This window comes from Macaca mulatta, chromosome 3 (genome assembly GCF_049350105.2).
Source record: "Macaca mulatta isolate MMU2019108-1 chromosome 3, T2T-MMU8v2.0, whole genome shotgun sequence".
NCBI classification, from domain to species: Eukaryota; Metazoa; Chordata; class Mammalia; order Primates; family Cercopithecidae; genus Macaca; species Macaca mulatta.
In genome coordinates, this window is record NC_133408.1 from 187,164,993 (window position 1) to 187,189,751 (window position 24,759).

At 36.5% G+C, this 24,759-nt stretch overlaps 1 protein-coding gene across 1 annotated transcript in view; it reads left to right on the plus strand.

Moving 5' to 3' along the window:
- Positions 1–24,759, plus strand: part of CNTNAP2 (contactin associated protein 2) — a 2,249,322-nt gene that overhangs the window by 1,191,731 nt on the left and 1,032,832 nt on the right. The gene's annotated exons all lie outside the window — the stretch shown is intronic.

A 24,759-nucleotide genomic window follows, 5' to 3' on the forward strand; every position in this document is an offset into this window, starting at 1 on the left:
TTGGCTCTATACCAAACACTTCAGTTTTTTTCTTCTTTGCAGTGTTTTAAAATGTATTTGGTTGGGTAAAAGTCACTGTTTTCAGGTTTCAAAATGTTTCTACAATATATTAAGTCATATATAGTAATTTATCTCTTTATGATTTGAGTGCTAGATTCGTTTTACGCCTAATAATGTAGAAAAATTTAACCTTATACATTTTTATATATTATACTAATTTCTAAATATAATAAGCACAGGTGATAACTTATTATATTTGTTTGTTTGTTTGTTTTTGAGACGGAGTCTCGCTCTGTCGCCCAGGCTGGAGTGCAGTGGCGCGATCTCAGCTCACTGCAAGCTCCGCCTCCCGGGTTCCCGCCATTCTCCTGCCTCAGCCTCCCGAGTAGCTGGGGTTACAGGCGCCCGTCACCTCGCCCGGCTAGTTTTTTGTATTTTTAGTAGAGACGGGGTTTCACCGTGTTAGCCAGGATGGTCTTGATCTCCTGACCTTGTGATCCGCCCGTCTCGGCCTCCCAAAGTGCTGGGATTACAGGCTTGAGCCATCGCGCCCGGCCTATTATATTTGTTTATAGGCAGCTGCTGGAATAATCCTAGAACAATGCATAGTTTATGAAAAGAAATAAAAGCGGAGTAGGAAGGAATGAAAGGAGAGAAAAATAGCATCTGAGCAGTCTGAGAATTTCACAATAATAATTGTTAAAAAGTTTAAATGACTATAAATTATTCTTAAACAGTATGTTTTGCCTATATTTATTATATTTAACAGTATTAGTCTGTATTTCTGTAATTAATATTTCTCTAGAAAACAGTGTTAAATATATATTTATTGTAGTCTAAATTCTAGTTCATAACATGTAAATTGCAAGCTTACCTTAATTCAGCAGTTTGTAAACTGACAATTTTTCCCCCTTTATAAATTTTTCCTCCTTTATAAATCAGTTAATCAATAATTTGCATTGATGCGCTAGAACTCCAAGCAAGCATTTCAGAGTGTTCTATCACAAAGAATTATTAAAAGGAAAGCTTCAAAGCTAAATCTTCAGTGGTAGCTAAAAAGCAGATAAAGACTACATAAATCTGATGGCCTGAGACAAGAAGTTCTTATAAATTAAAGGCAAATAAGCAAGTGATGAGGCAACATGTGATTTAAGGTGCAAATCTTCTTTCAATGGCCGTGAATAAATCTCCTTTAAAGACATTCTATTGTGTTCACTAAATTAAAATGTGCCAATTCTTCAATGATCAATGACAATTTGTTTTGCTGTAATTTAATTAGCTGATGAAACAAATGAATAAATAGCATCAGCTAAGGTCATCTGTTCTACCTGTTGCCTTAGGTTAATGTGTATTTCATCCTCAGATTCCTTAGCTCTCAGAAATTTGACTGACATGACTCAAGGGAATAACAATATTTGAAATATGTATATAATTTGTAACATAAAGATAATGTTGGTTTTATGTAAAAGCAATTCAGCAAGTCTGAAATTACTTTTCTGCAATGACTATAATGTAACAAATAGAAATAATTTATAATACTGTGTTCTATGTCAATTGTATTTAAACAGTTTTGAGATATGGCAGAGGATCTTGCTTCCCTCAGGACTAATAATGTACACTTCATCTAAGTCCTAATTTTAATTAACTGCTCTTGTTAAGATAGTTTTGTTTTTGTTTTTGTTTTTTAACTCTAAACCTAATCATACTTGGTATTTAAATGGCATATTCAATAAAAGTTGTTCCCATTTCACCTATTTTGAAGTCAAAGGTTTTTGCTTTAAAAACATTTTTGAACTAGCTCTACAGTTTTTGGAAACTGTTTAGGGACTTCACATACTATATGCAGGAGTAAATAACTAATTGGTGCTATACTTTATGATATTGACACATTCAAAGAGCTTCATCGATTCAGTGCACTTTCTCTCTCTTAAAAACATGAGACCGTTAACCATGATAGAAATTCCCATTGTTAATTTATTTTGCCTGCTCTATTGCCTGTTATTGAGTTACTCTGTTTCAAAGGCAAAAGTATATTTTTTCCACATGGAAAAAAAATTCAAAACCAGGCAGTAGATAGATATTATTCTTAGCCATTAGCATGCTTAATAATAGTATTGCAAACAGCAGTTCACTATGCACAGCTTGATACAATAAATGAAAATACTAGTTTATGAATCTGATACTTAAACTTTACTGATAAGACTGGGTTCTTTAAAGCCCAACCTTTGGTCTTTTGAATCGTTCTCTACAGCAATTAGGCACTCATATAAAGTGAGATACTATACTTGCAGTGAGCTGAGATCCAGCCACTGCACTCCAGCCTGGGCGACAGAGCAAGACTCCGTCTCAAAAAAAAAAAAAAAAAAGTGAGATACTATAAACCACAACTCTGTTTTAGCATGTAGAATTCTTTTTTTATATACATATACATACGTTCTGGGATACATGTTCAGAACGTGCAGGTTTGTTACATAGGTATACACGTGCCATGGTTGTTTGCTGTACCCATCAACCTGTCACCTACAGTAGGTATTTCTCCTAATGCTATCCCTCCCCTTACCCCCACTCCCTGACAGGCCCTGGTATGTGATATTCCCCTCCCTGTATCCATGTGTTCTCATTGTTCACCTCCCACTTATGAATGAGAACATGTGGTGTTGGTTTTCTGTTCCTGTGTTGGTTTGCTGAGAATGATGGTTTCCAGTTTCATCCATGTCCCTGCAAAGGACATGAACTCATCCTTTTCTATGGTTGCATAGTATTCCATGGTATATATGTGCCACATTTTCTTTATCCAGTCTGTCATTGATGGATATTTGGGTTGGTTCCAAGTCTTTGCTATTGTGAACAGTGCTGCAGTAAACATACGTGTGTATGTGTCTTTATAGTAGAATGATTTATAATCCTTTGGGTATATACCCAGTCATGGGATTGCTAGGCCAAATGGTATTTCTGGGTCTAGATCCTTGAGGAATCACCACACTGTCTTTCACAATGGTTGAACTAATTTACACTCCCACCAACAGTGTAAAAGCGTTCCTGTTTCTCCACATCCTCTCCAGCATCTGTTGTTTCTTGACGCTTTAATGGTTGCCATTCTAACTGGTGTGAGATGGTATCTCATTGTGGTTTTAATTTGCGTTTCTCTAATGACCAGTGATGATAAGCTTCTTTTCATATGTTTGTTGGTTGCATAAATGTCTTCCTTTAAGAAGTGTCTCTTGGCCGGGCACGGTGGCTCAAGCCTGTAATCCCACCACTTTGGGAGGCCAAGACGGGCAGATCACGAGGTCAGGAGATCGAGACCATCCTGGCGAACACGGTGAAACCCCGTCTCTACTTAAAAAATACAAAAAACTAGCTGGGCGAGATGGCGAGCGCCTGTAGTCCCAGCTACTCGGGAGGCTGAGGCAGGAGAAAGGCGTAAACCTGGGAGGCGGAGCTTGCAGTGAGCTGAGATCCGGCCACTGCACTTCAGCCTGGGCGACAGAGCGAGACTCTGTCTCAAAAAAAAAAAAAAAAAAAGAGTCTCTTCATATCCTTTGCCCACTTTTCAATTTTTTTTCTTGTAAATTTGTGTAAGTTCCTTGTAGATTCTGGATATTAGCCCTATATCATATGGATAGATTGCAAAAAAGCTTTCTCCCATTCTGTAGGTTGCCTGTTCACTCTGATGATAGTTTCTTTTGCTGTGCAGAAGCTCTTTAGTTTAATCAGATCCCATTTGTCAATGTTGGCTTTGTTGCCATTGCTTGTGGTATTTTAGTCATGAAGTCTTTGCCCATGCTTGTATCCTGAATGGTATTTCCCAGGTCATCGTCTCAGGTTTTTATAGTTTTTATATCTTATGTTTAAGTCTCATCCTTCTTGAGTTAATTTTTATATAAGGTGTAATGAAGCGGTCCAGTTTCAGTTTTTTGCATGTGGCTAGCCAGTTTTCCCAATACCATTTATTAAATAGGGAATCCTTTCCCCATTGCTTGTTTTTGTCAGGTTTGTCAAAGATCAGATTGTTGTAGATGTGTGACGTCATTTCTGAGGTCTCTGTTCTGTTCCATTGGTCTATATATCTGTTTTGATACCAGTACCATGCTGTTTTGATTACTGTAGCCTTGTAGTATTGTTTGAAGCCAGGTAGTGTTATGCTTACAGCTTTGTTCTTTTTGCTTCGAATTGTCTTGGCTATATGGACTCTTCTTTGGTTCCATATGAAAAAATTTAAAGTAGTTTTTCTAATTTTGTGAAGAAAATCAATGGTAGCTTGATGGGGATAGCAGTGAATCTATAAATTACTTTGGGCAGTATGGCCATTTTCACAATATTGATTCTTCCTATGCACGAGCATGGAATGTTTTTCCATTTGTGTCCTCTCTTATTTCCTTGAGCAGTGGTTTGCAGTTCTCCTTGAAGAGGTCCTTCACATCCCATGTAGGTTGTATTCCTAAGAATTTTATTCTTTGTAGCAATTGTGAACGGGAGTTTACTCGTGATTTGGCTCTCTGATTGTCTAGTATTGGTGTATAGAAATGCTTGTGATTTTGCACATTGATTTTGTACCCTGAGACTGCTGAAGTTGCTTATCATTTCAAGAAGTTTTTGGATTGAGATAGTGGGGTTTTCTAAATATAAAATCATGTTGTCTGAAGATAGAGACAACTTGACTTCTGGCCTAAGGAGCTTTAAGTGACCAGGTCACAGCCATTGTTTCAAGTAATGTGGAACCCATATACTTGAGGGATATGGTAAGACCAGTGACTACTGGGTAAATAACGAAACTAAGGCAGAAATAAATAAGTTCTTTGAAACCAATGGGAACAAAAACACAATGTACAAGAATCTCTGGGACACAGCTAAAGCAGTGTTCAAAGGGAAATTTATAGCACTAAATGCCCACAGGAGAAAGCAGGAAAGATGTAAAATCGATACCCTAACATTACAATTTAAAGAACTAGAGAAGTAAGAGCAAACAAATTCAAAAGCTAGCAGAAGACAAGAAATAACTAAGATCATAGCAGAACTGAAGGAGATAGAGACAAGAAAAACCCTTCAAAAAATCAAGGAATCTAGGAGCTGTTTTTTGGAAAAGATTAATAAAATATATAGACTGCTAGACAGATTAATAAAGAAGAAAAGAGAGAAGAATCAAGTAGACACAATAAAAAATGATAAAGGGGATCTCACCTCTGATCCCACGGAAATACAAACTACCATCAGAGAATACTGTAAACACCTCTACGCAAATAAACTAGAAAAGCTAGAAGAAATGGATAAATTCCTGGACACATACACCCTCCCTGGACTAAACCAGGAAGAAGTCAAATCCCTGAATAGACCAATAACAAGTTCTGAAATTGAGGCAGTAATTAATAGCCTACCAACCAAAAAAATCCTAGGACTACACGGATTCACAACCAAATTCTACCAGAGATACAAAGAGGAGCTGGTACCATTCCTTCTGAAACTATTCTAAACAATGGAAAAAGAGGGACTCCTCCCCAACTCATTTTATGAGGCCAACATCATACTGATACCAAAACCTGGCAGAGACACAACAACAACAAAAAAGAAAATTTCAGGCCTATATCCCTGATGAACATCGATGCAAAAATCCTCAGTAAAATACTGGCAAACCAAATCCAGCAGCACATCAAAAAGCTTATCCACCACGATCAAGTCGGCTTCATCCCTGGGATGCAAACCTGGTTCAACATACGCAAATCAATAAGCGTAATCCATGGCATAAACAGAACCAATGACAAAAACCACATGATTATCTCAATAGATTCAGAAAAGGCCTTTGATAAACTTCAACACCCCTTCATGCTAAAAACTCTCAATAAACTAGGTGTTGATGGAATGTGTCTCAAAATAATAAGAGCTATTTATGACAAACCCACAGCCAAAATCATACTGAATGGGCAAAAACTGGAAGCTTTTTTCCCTTTGAAAACGGGTACAAGACAAGAATGAGCTATCTCACCACTCCTATTCAAAATAGTATTGGAAGTTCTGGCCAAGGCAATCAAGCAAGAGAAAGAAATAAAGGGTATTTTTAATAAGAGAGGATAAGAGAGGAAGTCAAATTGTCTCTGTCTGCAGATGACATGATCGTATATTTAGAAAACCCCATCGTCTCAGCCCAAAATCTCTTTAAGCTGATAAGAATTCTTTATTTTGGGTTTAGTCTAGTTTTAAGAAAGTCTTCTCTCACCTACTACTATTGAAATTTTATGGGAACACAAATGACATTATCGTCTAAGTGAAAGACATGTTCACAGTAGGCTTACAAGAACTATTTCATGAAGAAATACTTTGTACTGTAAAATTTGTACATAAGCCATTGATGATCACTTTTTCCTGAGGGGAAATATAATGTCACAATTCGGATTGGTATTTTAGTGAAATGGAAAGTCCCCTTATTGCCTCTTCCTCATTCAAAGTTTGTGAAACTCTCTTCTGTTTTCTTTGAGGCTGTGTCTTGAGCAAAGTTTTACTGCAAGTTGGAACCAAACTGAGATCGAATGGCCACCAGTTAGTTAGTAGTGACATCTGTTAAGTCATTTTCTGTATTGGGAGCTCACCTAATATCACTTGAAATTATATCCTTATCTTTTATTCAGACTCTGACCTCCATCTTGCTTGTTGTAACATAGTCACCAAAACCTGCTATCTTTACTGCTTATAATTGCTCATCTTCTCCTAAGTTGTTTCTTTGGATGACCTCAGCAAATCTTCTCAAACATTCTGTGAGGCAGGTACTATTATTGTTCTTTCTGTGTCTACCCCTTTGTCCCCTAGCTATTTTTTGGAGAGCTGATAAGTGAACTTGTAGTCTGACTACAGGGACCTTTCTAATAACCAGATAACTTTATTTCTCTCTTCTTGATACATTTGTTATCTGTGTTCCTGCATCTAGACTGGGTCGTGATAAAGCTGAGTCCAGCTATAGGGGCCAGACAGAGCCTTCTTCTCCACACAGCAATCTTAGCATTTTAGAGCTCAGCTTCAGGAAGCACTGTACTCACTGAATAGAAGCTGTTGCTCCTCTTCGTGGGAAGTCTTAGCAATGCCAGTGATCTAAGGTGATGGAATCTGTTGATCCTAGACGCAGCAGCAGTCCGTACTGAAATAAGTAATATTTTAATAATTTTTTGCCCTTTCTTCTTCCAGTTTTGCTATTCAAGATGATGTTTCTTAATCTTGTGCTCTTTAATTAGCACCTGTTGACTAAATGGATCAACAAACCTCTACTCTATCCCCCTTGTGACTTACTCTCCTGGGCACGAGTCTTGTTTTATAGTCTAGCTTAGCAGACTTCGCGTCGGTTTTCGTCTTGATACTGTCCATCTAGTGAACACTTTTTTTGTTATAATTTCCTCCTTCTAAACTTCATACTGTTAAGTCATTTCTGGATTGCAGGATTTTTTTTCTAAAGTCAGAACAGTGGGAAATTAGTTAATAAAGCGTCTACGTTCATTTTAAAGACCCCTGAGAGATACTTAACCAGTTGCCTGCTGTGTAAATGTTATTGAGAATGAAAAACATAAAGCAAATTTACAACTTCTATTGTGTCCACATCCATTCCAAACTAGATGCACAATAACAAAAATAGCACTTAGAACTCTAATTGTAGTATCTGTGAAAAGACTCCAGTGTGATTTATGTAATAAATTGGATACTAAAAACTTTCTTAGGATATCATGCATTTAACAATTAGGAAATGACAGCCCTGAGGGTAAATGTAACTTGAATGAAAGCATTTTCCCAAAAGAAACTATTGGTTTTCAAGTAAGTGCATTTTTACCAATTAACTAGTAAACAGGTCTTATTGTCACAGAAATATATACTTATCAAAACTTTGGACATATTTGAAAAATAAGAAGATTTTCTTAAACCTCAGTTTTTGGGTGGTCCTATTTTCCTCTTATCTATAAGTAAACCTTTGCCCATCAAACAGATATGTACCTTTTAATCAAAATATCATATGGTATTTTTATTACCCATAAATTTATCCTATGGAATTTTCTAGCAAGTAGGCATTATTGTCACAGAAATTTACTTGTTTGTAAAAACATAAAATAAATTAATCATATGCTCATTGAGTAAACAGAGCTGAGTAATGGGTTGCAGTCATTTTTAACACAATTTAACAAATGTTTGAACGATCTGTAATTTTATTCATGTGTGACTTATGGCATCCATTTTAACGAATGTTAAGGTTAGATGATGAATGTTAGTATCAGTCATTTCCAGACTTCAACGTTAATACACGTAAAAGTGACTACCAAGCATTTTCCCCTAATAAAAAAAGAAATTTTATTTATCTCAATGAAATTTTAGCTTCTAATAGTCTTCAAAAGCTATATAGTTACTATAATAATGTTGCCATTCCTCAGAAAACATTCTCAAGCTGCTTTGGAATCACCTTAAGCGTTTATTTCTGAAAACGTATTCATGTACTCCCTAAGCATAAATGAACAGAATGGCCTCATTCGTTAAAGCTATTTACTCTTTGTTTGGTAAAGCTGAGCTCAGAAGTCAAAACCAGCCTGCAGACATTCGGTGTTTGGGCACCACAGTGTTTTCTAAAGGGATTTTAAGACCATTAGGCACATCTTGCTCAAAGGTAATTGTCTTATACCTGGCACACTTCATTTATAAACTTGCTTAATCTCTAGAAACGGATACTTTAGTTATCCCTAAACAAGCTGAATATTTAGTTTACTTTTCTGCATCTCACAGTGATGTCTAATAGGCATCAAAAGCACTCAAAACTGAGCTCTTAATCTTTCTTCATGAACCTGCTTCTGTTTCAGTTTTCTCCATCTCTGTAAATGGCCGCTGTATTCCAATTACTGAGAATCTAAAACTTGGGAGTTCTCTTTGACTCAATCATCAGCAAATCCTGTTGGCTCTATCTTAAAAGTATGAGCAAAATCTGCTACCTGCTGTCCCGAGCCCCCTACTGTCACCTCGCTTATTGGCTTATCGGAGTGATCTTTGAATTCATCTCCCTTTTCCACCCTTGTTTGCCTGTAGCCTACTCTCAATACAATGGACAGAATCGTTCTTTTATAAAACACAGGCCAGATCATTTTACCCTCTCCTTATGACCTTTCAATGCTCCCCATTTTACTACTGAAGAAGTCACGTTCTTGAATCATCCTTTAAAGTCCTATACAATAGGTCCTTGGAACATTTCTGAACACCCCCTGCTATTTCTCCCTCATTGCCTCTGCTTTAGCTGTGCTCTTTGTCTAGCATTCTGGGAACAGTGCTGCCTCAGGATCTTTGCACTTGCTGTTCCTTCTGCCTGGAATGCTCTTCTCTTACTTGTCCACATGGTCACTTGTCTCCTCTTTTTCAAAATGTTTCCCAAATGTCACCTTCTTGATGAAGCCTTCCCTGACTACTCTAAATTAGAAACAGCCTGCCACCCACCTCTCTACTCCCTAACCCTCTTTTCTACCAATTTAATTATTTTTTCATCCAAAACTCTTACCTCTCCTAATGATATGTTCTTTATTTATTTGCTTATTTTTTATAAACAATATAAAATTGAATATAAATTTGATTATAAACCTGAAAGTTCAAAGACTTTTGTCTGTTCTATTAACTGCCACATCTTTGGACATTAAATGAGTGTCTGGCATGCAGAAACAACTGTATATTAAAGATACATGTTTCTTTCCCAAACTCATAACAATCCTAGAAAACTAAAATATACACCATTACTAGTATTCAAAGCATCTTGTTTAGGCATGGCTTCAAGCTTTGACCTAATTTGTTATATATGTCCCTATATTCAGTTAGTGTTTTCATAAATTTTATTTATAACTCCTTAGCTTTTATCTTGTGTCTTCATCCTTGTGGTTCAGCAATTACATCTAGTCTGTATCTTGGTATATAAATAAACACTGAATTTTTATTAGATTGCAATATGTTAAGGTCTCCTAAAGTCCAACATTGTAATCTTAATCTTTAATTTATCCCATGTCTCCTGTGATTCATATATTTTAAAGTAAATTTTAAATCTTTCTCCAAAAGTATGTTGACCATACCAGTCCCTATTTTTAAAGACATGAGATAATTTTTCAGTGTTTATTATGCATCTATAGTTGAAACCATTGGCTTATTTTCTTGATTAACTCTTACTACTATTGGCTAAGATTTCTCTATCTAAGGCATTCATGGTGCCTTTTTCACCCTTTATATATCCTCAGTTTACCAGATTCCCTTCTACCATGAATCGTTCTTTTGAAAAAACAACAACAACAACAACAACAACAACAACAACAAAAAACCTCTGTACCCTCTGTAGATGTCACACTGTGTTCTTTCTATTGTCTCCATGACCCCTATGTGTTCATGGATATTTATTAATTTTATGTAGTGACTGGACACTCCAGTCAATTCTCACCAGCCATTTTGACCCCCCACCAGCCATTCCAACCCCCATCCCTAAATGAAATCAGCAGAGAAAAGATTAAGGCCAAGGCAACAGAAGTCTATGAAAAGGTATTTAGGTGATCGCGGAAGGGGTCAAAGAAGGTAAGTGGTTTCCTTGAACATTACCAATGGGTTGGATTCCATCCATCAGAAGGATTTTCAACTGAGGGTCATGGAGCCCAAAACAACAACCAAAGGTTATATTATACTAATGAAGGGTGTGAGAGTTCACAGAGATAAAGGATTGTAGAAAGCCAAGAAAAGTCAAAGTGCTGGAACTTATCATTTAAAGGAAAAAAATCTAAAATATAGAAAACCAAGAAAGATTAACTAAAGAATCTGGAAGTCCAAGGACAACAGCTATACAGCGCAAATGAATTTGGAAAGCAATTATGAAAAAGTTTCCTTTAGGATATATGATCTTCTTGAGATCTGTATACTCTTTTATCTATTCTGAAAAGTACCTTAAGCTAGCAGAGTCCATGAGTTTCTGACAACAATGAATTTTATAGATTCTTGCTATGTGAACACTAATAATTTAATGTTAGGTTATTCAGTTTTGTGTGCATGCTTCGCAGTTTTCAACAAGACATTCCATTATTCGATCTGTCTATCTTGTTCTTGCTTACTTAGAGGTTTCTAGGAATGCAATCTATACCCTGTATAATTTAACTCTTAAGTCACATTGTGTTAGACAAGAGTTTTGCCTTATATTCTCATTAATAATAAAGTGTCCTAGGATTTTTATTATTTAGTGCATAGTTCCCTAGTTGTATATATTTCTTCATAATAAACAAGCTCAAAATTAATGGGTAAGACAGTCACCTTTTTTATTTTTAATAATGACAGATTGATGAGTCAGGAATTTAGACCCAGAATATTGAGGATGGCTCTTCTCTGCTGCCTGATATCAAATGGCTAAGGGGGTAACTCAAAATTCTTAGAGCTGCAGCTGGAATCACCTGACAGCTTCTTCACTTCTGTGCTTGACACTGTGACTGGGAAAGGTGAAGGATGCATTCAGCTGGGACAGTGGGCCTGAGCACCCTCACCTGTGGCCCTGCCAACTAGACAGTCTCAGGCTGGTTAGGTATTTTATATAACAGTGCAGGTCTCCAAGAGTGAGCGTTTTAAGTAAAGGAGTAAGCTTTGTTATGGTTTGTTTTGAGACTAGGTTTCGCTCTGTCACCCAGGCTGGAGTGCAGTGGTGCGATCATAGCTCACTACAGCCTCGAATTCCTGAACTCAATCTTTCCACCTCAGCCTTTCAAGTAGCAGGGATTACAGTTGCATGCCACCACTCCAGCTAATTTTTCTCTTACTCTTAGTAGAGACAAGGTCTCACTCTATTGCCCAGGCTGGTCTCAGACTCCTGAGCCCAAGAGATTCTCCTGCCTTGACCACACAAAGTGCTCAGATTACAGGCGTGAGCCACCACTTCCGGCTAAGCTGTATTATCTTTTATGTCCTAGCATTAGATGTCACATAATGTCACTTCCACCATGATCTGTTAGTCACAGTAATCATAAATATTCTCAGATTCCAGGGGAAAAGATGTAGACTGGGATGGGTGTTGAGGCATTTGAAGCTGTAATTTAGGACTGCCACCTCACCTGTGGGTATACTGACTGAATGTTCTTTACTCCTGTTCTTTATGTTATGTTTAACTATTACAGTAGTTGTTCAGTGTTATGGAGTGTGTATCTTTGTCCCTTCAAAAATGTCATAAAAGGCATATCCAAGGTAAAGCCAACTCTAAACTGCATGTCTTAGATGCAGTTTTTGAAAACATGGCATTGGAGAATTGAGCTTAAATGAGTAAAGAATTACTGGCATAATTTTTTTGTATATTTCCCTAAGGCCCTATAAATACTATAAAATAACATGCAGAAGTTAATAAAAAAACATAAAAAAATCAAGAGGCAATTGAGTTGGAAATGACTTCAAGACAGACTTGATAGCAATATATGCTTTATCAAAGAGTCTATTCAGTGATGACTGAATCAAAGAGATTTATACTGATCTATGAATTTGAGGTACAATCAAAATGAAACCTTCACCTCCAACAGGTCAGTAGGTCTGAGCCCTCACCTGTGGCTCAGGTGATAGCATCCAATGGGGTGCTAATACGTGATAGGACCTTTGGAAGGAAATTAGTTTCAGATGATGTCATGAGAGTGCAGTCCTCACGACAGGATTAGCGCTCCTATAAAAAGAGAAAGAGACCAGAGCTTACTCTCTGCCGTGTGAGGATATGGTGAGAAGATACTGTCAACAAGCCGGAATGCAGACCCTCTCCTGACACAGGATCTCCCACTGCCTTGATCTTGGATTCCCCAAATCTGAACTGTGAAAAAGGAATATTATTGTTTAATCTATTAACTCTATGGCATTTCTTCGTAGCAGCTCAAACTAAGACACCTATTTGTAAAGAGAATATGACCATTATTTGCCACTCTGTATAAAGACAGTTTAATGATTATTTCTATATTTTTCTAACTGCACATTAGCTGGGGCATAATTTTTCTTGTATCACCTCCTTTTTTTTGAAATGTTTTCTTTATTCTGATTGTACCTCAAATTCATGGATCTGTATAAATCTGTATGATTCAGTCATCACCAAATAGACTCTTCGATAAAGCATAAATTGCTATCAACGAATAGTCTTGGAGTCATTTCCAATTCAGTTGCCTCTTGATTTTTTCTATGTTTTCTATTAACTTCTCATTTTATTTTATAGTATTTATGGGGCCTTAGGGAAATATACAAAAAAGTAATTATGCCAGTAATTCTTTATCTGTTTAGGCTCAATTCTCCAATAGATGTAGTTTTGTTTCCAAAAACTGCATCTAGCACGTGCAGTTTTAGAGTTGGTTTCACCTTGGATATACCTTTCATGACATTGAAATTATCTAAATCTTTAAATAAGCTTTTCTGTTATACAGACCTTGCTCGTTTCTGTCAACAGCTAAGGTATGCTAGTTTGATCCCTACATTGTTCAAGTTCTTAAATAACTTGTAGAAGACCACTGAATAGAAGACATGCTTGTAGAAAAGAAATGCACGTCAAATAAGATTCTAGTAGTGTTTCTTTCCCTTATGGTTAACAGATTTTAAGATATTATCTCTCATCAAATAATCAGGTTGAGAGCTTACATTATCTTTGTACATTATCTCTTTCTATTTGCTTACATAAGCTAGTCTATAAGATGCTAAGAAGAATGTGGATAAAAGTCCCAAAATACTTGGTAGTAAGTATTCATTGGAAATAAGTGTCACTGTGTAACATTGCCAACTTTTTCTAGTTTTGTTATTTTCATGTACACATTGAACGCTTAGAAAATTTTATGTGTAACTTTATTTGTTCACATATCATTGCATCCATATACAATTGTCTCTCAACTGTCAACATGCTATGATGTTTTCTGGTGTTAAAAAGGACTCAGTTCCTTCCTATGTTATATGAAAAAACATGCTGTCTTCCATCAGATTGTTTTACATTTACATGATACATCATGACATTCAAGACAGTGTTCACCCATTTATGGTTGGTCTTTCCTTGATGTTAATGGAAGACAAGGCTTATGAGAATATTTCACTTCTTTAAGTTCTATTGGTTAAAACATTCCTCACCAGAGGATCGTGAGGTCCGGAGATCGAGACCATCCTGGCTAACAACATGAAACCCTGTCTCTACTAAAAATACAAAAAAAATTAGCCGGGCCTGGTGGCGGCGCCTGTAGTCCCAGCTACTCGGGAAGCTGAGGCAGGAGAATGGCGGGAACCCGGGAGGCGGAGCTTGCAGTGAGCCGAGATCGCGCCACTGCGCTCCAGCCTGGGCGACAGAGCAAGACTCCGTCTGAAAAATAAATAAATAAATAAAATTTTAAAAAATCCTAACCATGTTAAAAATTATGCTGGCGTTTTAAAAATGTTTAATTTTGATATACTATATCACAGGAACAAAGAGTTTATAAAGGAACTTGTATTTTTTTAAATAAAAAAACCCCTTATAACCAAGAGCCAATTAGAAATGTTCTTCTTCCTTCTCCCTTATTGCATCTTACCCTCGAGATCAAAAGCTAGTGTGAATTTGGGATATTTTTGGTCATTCTTTAATTTCTATTCTTTACTTAGTTTTTCCTGTTTTTGAAACTTATATGAATAGGCTGGGTGCAGTGGCTCATGCCTGTAATCCCAGCGCTTCAGGAGGCCGAGGCAGGCGGATCACTTGAGGTCAGGAGTTTGAGACAAGCCTGGCCAACATGGTGAAACCCCGTCTCTACTACAAGTACAGAAATTGGCCAGGTATGGCGGCAGGTACCTGTAATCCCAGCTCGAAACCAGGAGGCGGAGGTTGCAGTGAGCCGAGACCGCGCCATTGGGCTCCAGCCTGGGCAGCAGAGGAGGGAGACTCTATCTCCAAAAAAAAAAAAAAAAAAAAAAAAAAAAGAAAGAGAGAGAGAAAGAAATTTACATGAATAGAAATATAAAATCTTTCCTATTGTTTCTGGTTATTGTCACACATTATCTTTGTCAGATGAATGTTTGATTTATAACTTCACTTTCTATTATTTTAGTGGTTACCCTAAAAATTAAAACATGGATATTTAATATGTCAAAACATTATCAGTCTCTTTACTCACCTCTTAGATATTTCAAGAACTTTAAAGCACTTTCTAGATTTACATTATAATGTAAAATATACATTAATTGTATATTTTTACTCTTACAAAGTTATAGTTTCTATTTTATAATTGTTTGTTTATTTTTATCAACATACTCACCCATTGTTTCCCATTGCTTCTAGAATCTCGGAAGCAAAATTCCTTAGAATTTCCTCTTAATGTTTCTTGATTTTTGTTTTTCTGGAAATACATTACAATCTGTTGCTGATTTTCCTAGTGCTTGAATTATTTGCCAGTCTATTCTGCTGGCTTTCATTCTCTTTCCTTAAATAGTTGGCTATTTTTTATTCAGCACTTGTTATTATGCTCAAATAATTATTTGTGTGAATTCTTTGAAGTCTATGGTGAAGGTCCTTTCCTTCATCAAGACTTTTCATTAGATTCTTCTAGGTACCTGGACTCACAGTCATTATTTTAGATGCAAATCACATAATAGTCTTAAGGCTATTCAGACGTACTGTTCTTTGTAGATATTATATCACAATCTGTACTTTTATCCCTTTCATTAGATTTCCAAAATTTTACATAAAGTTCATGGGATTCTCATTATATTTTTAATCTGGAATGAATCTAAAGTTTTGCCTCTGTTTGAGACTTCTCCATTTTTTTCTTTATCTGTCTCAATGGAGATTTGTGTTATCTTTCCAGAGAATGTGTTCTTAGACTCACTCGTTCCTCTCATCAGTTTTCTATTTTAGCAGAATATAAATTTTTTCATAATTTTCATAAAATCTAATTTTCTCATAATTTCCTTTTCTCTGCCTTCTTTGTATTAACTTTCCCTTATTTCAGTAGAGTATAAATTTTTTCATAAAATCTAATTCTTTCATAGTTTCCTTCTCTCTGCCTTCTTTGTATTGACTTTTCATTTTTGTTACTTCTTGAGATGAATTCTCAACTGATATGATATTCCTCATTTTTAGTATAAGTAAAACAATAAATTTCACTTAAATCTTCTCTTCAGTTGCATCTCACAAGTTTCGTTATGCAGTACTTTCATTATTGTTTAGTTATGTTCAGTATCTTTTGATATCCACAATCATGTTGTATTGGTCCAGGTACGTTTTTAAGTGATCTTTAAAAAATTTGTTGCACACAAATACACACACACACCAATGTTTATCAGTGATTTGTAATATAATTGCATTATAATCAGAGATATTCTTAGACATTTTAGAGACTTGTACTGTAATTTATTATATATCCACTTTTGTAAATGTTCCATATTTTCTGGAGAGAACTGTATATTTCCTAATTGTTGGCCAAAGAATTATTTATATATCTTTGGATCTCAAAATTTTGGGTGTCAAGTTTTTTTGTTTTTTTTTTTTTTTTTTTAATTGTAGGATCAAACAAGTTAATTTAGTTCACGACCAGTCTGGATGACATAGTGAGACCCGGTGTATACAAAAAGCACCAAAACAAGCACACAAAAGATAATTTATTAAAATTTATGTCATGTGTAATAGATACATGGTGACCATTCTCTAATGCATTGTTTTAATTAGTTTTTCTTAAAACCAACTTTCTCCTGTTGCTTCTTTTTTGTAAATGTCTTTATTGAAGAGAGGCACATCAGCAAGGAAATATGGCCACATCTTATCGTAGGGAATTCCGAGTTCTAAAATGTACCTCTACATTGGCAGAGAAATGACATCCAGTTAAATGAAAACGAGTGTTTGGCGGCTGATGTCTCCTTTGCCTGCGGCCGTTCTATAGTGTCACAGCAGGGTAAAGATGTGTGAAAAGTTGTATGACCAGATGGCCATGAGATCTGGAATGCCCAGAAATAAAAGTTCTAATTGATGCTGCAAAAACAACTTTTAAAATTGCTGTAAGGCTAGTCCCAGCATGATCCAGTACATAATTAAAGAACATAATAATATTAAATAACTGCAAAACTCAAAAGCATGAAGAAAGAGTCTCCCATGCTAACATATGACTCATCCACACAATAGAAAAGGGAAAATGCACTTAGCAAATGGAATAATTTACCACCCTCATTCTGGCCACTCATCACCTAAATGAACCTAAGCCATTCCATCTCACAAGGACTGTGTCAGTTATCACACTTTTGGGTCCAGGTAACAGAATGCTGGGCAAACACTGGTTTCAACAATAAAGGGTTTTTGTAAATTATCATTTTTTTAAATTTTTATGAGAAGCCTGAAAAGAGGGAATCCTAGATTTGGCTAATGCCATGGACCATTGGTGTTAAACGCTTTACTTTTCCCTGTACCATCTCTAATGGGCTAACCTTTGTGGTCAGGTCCTGGATAGTTGATCTCATATAGCCACATACAAGGATGAGAAAAAGGCTTTCTCTCTCTCTCTCTCTCACCCCACCTCTGTCTCTTCCCCACTGTCTCTCCCTCTCTCTCTCTCTCTCTCTCTCTCTCTCTCTCTCTCACACACACACACACACACACACACACGCGCACACACACACACACACACACACACACACACACACAAATACACCGTTAGTGAGAAGTATCATGCCAGAATCCCTAACAGATTTTATTTTGGATCTTATTAGTCAGGATTAGTCACCATGTACTAACTACATGGAAGCCTGGACAGGGAAATCTGTGACAGGTTCATGCTCATTCTGGACAGTTGGTCAACACTCTCAGCATAGAAGGAGACAGAGGACAATTGAGTGGGGCATCCCTGAGGATATTCTGAAGAATGTCAGGTTGGGTTGTGTTGGGTTTGGTTTTCTGTCTTTCCATGCAAACAGTGGCAAGCCTGGAAACTTACTCTAGCTCTCAAATAGTACTTTTGTACTCAAATATAGAGTGTCTAATATTTTGAGACATTTCAATGAGGGCAACCTCATTCTGTAGGTGTTATGGAGAGATAATGAAACACTCCCATTGCTTTGTTCCTGTCCTTTTCCTCTACCCATGGCCTGGTCAGAGCAGGAAGGGTCAGTCTGAGAGCAGGAGCAGCTCTGGCTACCGGTGACCCCTGGGCAAATCACTTAACCTTTTTAACATTGAAGTCTTCATTAAAATAAGGGCATGTATGTATCGACGGCATTGTTTGTCTTATGGGATTATCTCACAGTTGCTTTTGCCAATCATGTCTTTCTAACTACAAGAGAGTTTTTCTTATTGCTGAAGCACCCTACTAAAACAGAGTTGGCATTTCTCTCAACTCCTTCAATGTAATTAAAAACAATTAATAGATACCTACTATATATAGATGCCAACATGAATAGATCATAGTTCCTTTCCTTGGGTACCCACAGTAGAGATACAGTTATTGAAATGTAAATCAATACATTAAAATGCATAACTTGTGGAAGGCAGAGAAGTAGCAGGAAGGAGGGATCCTTTGTTGAAATTAGGTCACTAATAGTCACTTGTTGAGTTTAGGGACCTTTGGACTACAGTCTGTACAACAGAAACAAATTATGGGAGGCTTTGAAGCCTTTCTAACCATGTTAAATACTTTATAGCCATGGTTATTTTATAAATACAAAGTAAAAACTATTTTATAACCATGGTATAACTTGAAAAAACACATACTACTGTGGATTTAGTGTATTCCCTGTTCTTTCGTGACTTTATTTCCAGCATTAGATTGGATATCCTCTCATGAAGATAGCATAGGCCTTTCAAACCGACCATGCCCACAACCAAACTCATCCTCTGTCTCCCCCAAGCTAAATTTTTCTCATTTGTTTTTGGTGCAAGTTACTGATGTGACCATAAACATAGTCACCAAAATAGAAACTAAGGATCGTTCATGAAACTTCCCTCTTCCTCTCCTACTGCACACATCCACCAGCACGTACGATGAATTCTACAGAAAATCATTTCTCAAAATTATTTCTGCCTTTTCTTTCTCACTCCCTTACTCTAAGTCAAGAATCAGCAATCTGTTTTTCCAGAAAGGACCTAGTAAATATTCTGAGTTTTGCAGGCCATATGGTCTCTGTCAAAACTACTCACCTCTGCCATTGTAGCACAGGAGCAGTCGTAGACAGTATGTAAATGAGGGAACACACTTGTGTTCCTCAAAGTTACTATTTCTAACAACAGATAGCACTTGGCCTAAGGGTCATCGTTTGCCCATCCCTAGTTGAGGCCCTCCTCAACTTTCACCTGGATTAATATTGCAGCGTATCTCTAATTGGTATTCCAGACTTTAATTCTGCTCTACAATCTCGCCTTTGTATTTACCTGCATAAATAGCAAATCAAATCCATACTGCCTGTATGAAAAGAAATCGTTGCCCATAAGAAAGTGATATCTCCTAGCTTGGCACACATGGTCGGTCCTTGCGAACTTAGATTCATGTGGACCATTGTGACTTCCTGTTCCAGCCCTTGTTGCTTCCTGTAGTCCTCAGAAATTCTGTTCCTTGCCTCTCCCCAAACACAGCATCATCGTCTGTATTTCCTACATGGTTGTAGTTGTCACCTCAGCATATGGGTTACTCACTTATATGTGCATACTCCGTGGGCATGAGAGTGTGTGCAGTTTGCTACATATTTTAATTAAAAATACTATAGTCGTAGGTATGATTATATTCGTGTGTACTTAAATATATTTGGAAGAAATGGACAATGATGTGTCCATGACAACAGAGATACTGTTTTCATGCATCTCTATTTGATAAATTCTTAGTCATCTTTTAGGACAGAGCTATTTTGTGAAGCCACACCACATGTCCTTGGGGCAGTCATTGTCTCTCTGAGCACCCTCTGCACATCACAGTCGTTCCTTGTCTATCGCTTGCAGTGGTGTGCTGGAGCTTGCTTAGACTGGCTCAAGAAAACTGATGGTTAAATTTTCAGAAATTCTGTGAGTCACTTGTTAAATTGTTGTAACTTGAAATTAATCATGATGGGAGTATCTACATTAACAGATGCTACAAACCAGGATGTGTTTTTAGGGTTTATTTTATGTTGGAGAACTGGTGGACCAGCACACCACTGGATCTTTTCTTTTCTGATTGACAACTATGTAAGACAATATGCCTAATAGGCACCCAGTATATAGATACATAATAGCCCTTAATCATTAGTAAGTTTTAGATGACTCATTAGACTTCCTGACTACTGTCTTTACCAATGTTCAATTAGACGAGATCAAAAGATGCACCTTTACATTGAATCTGATTTTAGTAGAGAGAATCACTTATTTTTTAATAAGTCAGGCTGCATTTAGAAAGTTAAAAAATAATAATTACTGATTTTACATTAAGTTAACTTTCAATATGCTTAGTATTACCAATTGTTACTTGAATAAGGTCTTTTACTGGGGACGTTACTTATAAAATACAATTTATATTTTTTTCTTTGTTTAGCTCCAATATCAAAGAGAAATAGCTATATTCCATGTGCTATAATTGACTATCAATGAATGGGTAATTTAAAATAGCCTCAGATGCCTTAAACCTTAACGCTAAATTCATATCACAAAGGGAATTTATTCAATCCAAACGCCCTCCTCTTGCTTAAATGAAGGCATTGATATGAAGACTCGTATCTGAAGTTAAGATATTAGTAAATCAAATAATGTAAACTTCATAGTCATATATGTCATATGGATTTGGAATTAGCTGAGTGATCTACTTTTGTATATTTTTGTGGTTAAGTTTAAGCAGTATACATTTATGAGGATGATTTTCTAAGTTGAAGCCCCATATATTTTCTAAGAAATTGCAGCCTACCTTTCTATGCTGGTTTGTTTTATGTACTACTATTGACTTTTCTTCAGTTTTATATATGATACATAGCCTAGTGAATAATAAAAAAGTATTATTACATTTACTTTAACTCTTAGCCTTTGCTTTGACTGCACAGAAGCAGACCTTTAATTTTTATATGCTTTGAAATTCATGAAAATTGACATTTTTGCCTGACAACTTATTTTTCTACTTTCATATTCCTTTCCTCTTGACTGAACTTAGTCTTTTGTAGTGTTGCAGAGGCTGTAGACTACCAAGTTCTCCTAGATTCACAGGGCAATAACTATGGGCTTGAAGAACATTCACCACTAAACCTGAGTGTGGCTCATTTGATGTGGTAAGAAATAGAAGGCTCATTTGTTCCCTCTGACGGCCTCTCCAGGGTTGCGTACGTATGTGTAGGTGCCCTATATATGTGTACGAGTGGGTGCATTTTGTTATATATTTTAATAAAATAAATTATAGTCATATATATTATTGTATATGTGTATATACATAAATACATATGGAGGAAATGGACAATGGTGTGTTGTAATGTTCGGAAATGATCAAGGTGATGTAAACACTGTCCCTAAATCCTTGTTTCACAATAGAGTTTGTGGTAGATGACAAGTACAGTAGCCACTACAAAGGGCTGTGAGAGAGAGGGTGCATGTCTCCAAAACAAGTATTCCCCACAACACAGTCACAGTAGGCTAAAACATTTGAAATATTTTCCCTGCCTGCTTAGAGAAAGCATAGGGCTCAGGCTGTCACTCCATGTTACAGTAACAGTTCTCGTTTAACTTCATTAATGAACAAGCACTCTTCTAAACTTAGCTAATGTGCTCTTACTCCTGAAAGATAAATCCAGTTTTGGGATGCTGACAAAATGCATATTCTGAGCCTGGTAGAGTAAAAACAGCTTACCCTAGTGTAAGGTAGCTATAACTGTAAGATCACGAATGTTCTCGAGCGACCACTTAAGGATAGACATAGGCTATTCTGGGCATATTTTAATGTCCTTTTTGGCCTTTCTCTTTTAAAACATTTCGTCTTTCTTGTGTGTGGCTCCTATCACTGCTTTCCTAAGTTGAAGTTGTTATATTCAACTGTTCATTCCTGAACTCTAGCCCAGGAACTCTTTTCTCCCCCTCTTAACAGAGGTCAAGAGACACAGGTCAGTTTTCTGTAATTTAGTAATTCAGTAGCACTCAATACTCAATATCATCACTTATACATTATAACCATTATACCATTTATTCTGCACATCTAAGTTTGCTTTGAATGACAGAATTAATACTAAGAGACTTTGTTTTCCTTGAAAATTGATGGGAAGGAAGCTTTAGCCAGATATATACTTAAAAAGAAAAAAAAAATGTCATCAAGTGAGAGAGCCTGAACCACAATCCCAATGGGATCAGAACACTTGAGTGAATTAGCCCAGACTCCATCCACCTGTGCACCAGTGATGGCCCAGCCAGTGGAAACCCCCTACTTAACATCCTGGCAGAGTTCCCTGTCTATGGGCACTGCTTGACTGGGCCATACCCTCACTTCCCATCTCTCTGCCCTTTCTTTTTATGCTTTCTTTGCTGACCAAGCCCCTGTTCACATTCTTTCCTATATTTGTTAATATATTCCATCACGTTATTAAAATCTAACTGATCTTACCGTCCAGGGACACATCGTGTCCCTCGAAGACATGACTCTATTCTACTCCGTTATTGTTTATGTTAAAATTAACATTCAAAGGGCAATTAGCATTTGTAATTTCATGAGAAATAGTCAAATAGCCTGAAAGTAGTATCAACGGGCTCTCTATTTAGAGGGGCCTCACTGAGGAAAGGTAAATAATTTCCTGTTTTAACCCGTGATGGTGTTTGTAACCTAGAATTCCATTTTTACAGCATTCTAAATGGCCAGTTTCAAGGTGGCTGATGTGTTTCTGGTGATTCATATTATCAAAAAATGTCTGTCTTACTAGATTTTTTAAACCAGAAGTTGATGGAATTTTAATTTTTTAAACTGCCATTTACTATGAATTTTAAGTAGGTGCACAAATAACCCACAGCTTTGAACTTTCTGAAGTAATATTTTCATACTTTTTACCTCAAATATAGGATGATTTTTTACCAGTTAAATTATTTTGACAGGTTAAACCTAATGAAAGAGTGTATGTGTTATTATTCTAATATTTATGAGAGCATTGAAATACTGTTTGAGAGTAATTATTTCTTTATAACAGAAGCTTCTGGATCTGACAAATGTTATCATTCCCTTGAGAACTGTTTCTAGTCGTAAACAGTAAATAGATGATACTGTGGACAGAAACTTTCTTTGAATTTAGTAGTCTTTATATGAACTGTATACCACTGAGAACCAGAGCAGGGAGAACTTTACTTTATTATACCTGAGCTCTGTTTTTTCTGTTTGTTTTTTGCTTATTGGTTTGGTTTGGTTTTCATCTTGTAAATAGTAAACAATTATGTTTCATCTCGCACATTTTTATGTATAGAAGTTATACACTGGAGATGGAATAAAAATTTAAACTGCCAATATTTTATGCTTTTGCAAAGATGACTTGTTACAGATAAATTTATCAGGGAAAAAAAAGCAAGCATAGACTGCAGCTATCCCTTTGTTTTATGCGTCTTTCTAACAGATGATGAGAGTTTAGTCTAAAGAATAGAAAGCCATACGGAGAATAAAACTCATTCACAGAGATGAATCTCAAATATTCCAATAAGATTGCATTTGGATTGGAAACTGTAAACAAACCTTCAGACTGCAATTCAAATTTTATTTTTATTTATTTCTTACTGAAACATATGTACATTATATTCCTATTTCCCAAAAATATGACTAGGGAGATAAAAAACAACTAGTGTTATAGCCTTCTTATAAAGGAATTTGGCCCTTTATGAGTTCAGCTAAATAGCTAAATGTCTACTTTTCTATTTGTAACATGTTGTTTTCACTGTTACCAATGAAAAGTCATTTATTTATAGGTCTGTTTAGATATTTGCATTTTTCTTCAACCACAATTTAAACATTCATCTTCAAATCTTGCCTACCATTGCATTTATTTGAAATCGGCACTTGTGTTTTAGTTTGTGTTTAATAATCTGAAGCAAGGCTTCTGAATCATTTATCCATATGTGGGTTCCTAGTCTAGGTTATCAATGCCTGTGCATATCATACTGTAAAGTGCTTTGAAGATGCGTTCTTCTCTAGGTGAAGCTTGTTGGCTGATAGATTTATTAAATGATTTGTGACATAGCATATCCCTTGTTCCACCCCCAAAGTCTTCCATTGGGACTGTATGCTTCCTCCAGAGGAGGAGCTGGTGGTCTCTGGCTATATTCTGGAAACATGGGAGAAGTAGCAGGGAATTCCCCTTTTCCTTTTGAGGGGCCCTTTTCCTGGTGTTGCCTTAAAATATTTTTGTCACTTCATTTTCCTCAGTAGCACTGAGTGTTACTGGGTCAGAGTGTTACTGTACACTCACTAATTTCACACATATTTACTCAGTTCATCCTTGATATGGTTTGGCTCTGTGTCCCCACCCAAATCTCATTCCAAATTATAATCCCCGCAGGTTGAGGGAGGGACCTGGTGGGAGGTGATTGGATCATGGGGGCAGTGTCCTCCATGCTGTTCTCCTGATAGTGAGTTCTCATGAGATCTGATGGTTTTATAAGTGGTGGTTTTCCTTCTTGCTCTCTCTCGCCTGCCACCACATAAGACGTGTCTGCTTCCCCTTCCACCATGATTATAAGTTTCCTGGGACCTTCTCAGCCACGTGGAACTGTGAGTCAATTAAACCTCTTTCCTTTATAAATTACTCCGTCTCTGGCAGTTCTTCATGGCTGTATGAGAACGAACTAATGGAGTCCTCATGATGATATTCTGAAATAGATACTATTATTTTATC